Source organism: Ceratosolen solmsi, unplaced genomic scaffold (genome assembly GCF_000503995.2).
Source record: "Ceratosolen solmsi marchali unplaced genomic scaffold, CerSol_1.0 scaffold11, whole genome shotgun sequence".
In the NCBI taxonomy this organism is placed as follows: Eukaryota; Metazoa; Arthropoda; class Insecta; order Hymenoptera; family Agaonidae; genus Ceratosolen; species Ceratosolen solmsi.
In genome coordinates, this window is record NW_011948416.1 from 13,339,207 (window position 1) to 13,340,561 (window position 1,355).

A 1,355-nucleotide genomic window follows, 5' to 3' on the forward strand; every position below is an offset into this window, starting at 1 on the left:
CCCTAACCCCTTTTTCTAGACTCCCAGGCCTCGAGAGCGCGCGTACCGACGTTAAATAAAAAAAAAAGAAAGAAAAAACAAGGCTAAGGGGAGACGAGTCCGCGAGTCGCCGCCGAGGAAAACGAGTGCAATCAAGTTGGCAAGGCCGCAATCGATGGAGAACGGCTTCTCGCTTTCGACAATTTCTCACTCCGTGGATGGTCCTGCTCTCCCCCTTCCCTCCCCCTACACACGTGAACGAGCACGCACGCACGCACGCACGCACGCACACACACACACACCTGCATACCGTTCCGTGACAGGTATACACAGATTCACGCACGCACACGTATATGAGGATCACTTCTTTGCTATATTTGGCCCGTTGATGATTCCGACGGGCAAGAGTGAGAGAACCCGAAGTGGTGAAGCACCCTAGTATTTAACTCTGTGTTTCTTTTCTTTTTCGTACACTGTCCGTTTCGCTCCCACCACTGCTCTCACCTCCGGTACTTATAAAATCGCGGAAGAATTAAAAAGACCTCGGTTGTGATAGCGTAACAACAGAGCACGGCGACGGCTGCCGTTTTATCGGAGAGAGATGGATGATGAGATATATAACGCTAGAAGCTCATGACATAATGCAGCGACAATTTATAAATATGTGGAATTTAGTTCGTGAGCACGTATTTGACGATAAATTTAACTTATTCTAAATGGCACTCTAAATTAGTTCACTCTCCTGCCATCTATCTTCTCTCTCTCTCTCTCTCTCTCTCCCCCTCTCTCCCTCTCTCTTATTCATTATTTCTTGTGACCAGTATGAGAAAAAGACGTTGAATGCATACGAATTACAATTGTACAATTCTAACGGGCGACAAATCTTCCACTTGGGTATGTTTCCGTGGCGCCTGAGTCAGATATTGCAAGTTTACCGTACGCGCGAACGCGAAAAGGAAGGAAGGAGCCTGCGAGGTCGTTGTTACCCGAGTCTTGGGTTGTCGCGACACTCGGGCGCCTTTACATTTCCCCTCACCCACTGTACCCCTCGTACGTCCTATCGCGACCTTTCCTCTCTCTCTCTCTCTCTCTCTCTCTCTCTCTCTATATATATATATATATATATATATATATATATATATATATCTATATATCTCATTCTTTTACTCTCATCCACGCAATACATCTATTTTCCTCATTGCCCGTAAGCGACCACCGATTTCCAAATGTTCCGAACAAAATGAATCTCACTATTATATATGCGTATCCGTGTGCAACCTTGACTCACTTTAAATACTTTTTTATATAACTAAAGACGCCCTTACGAATATCATTCTCCGCATCTTTGCTTATTAGTTTTCTTAGGATGAATTTTA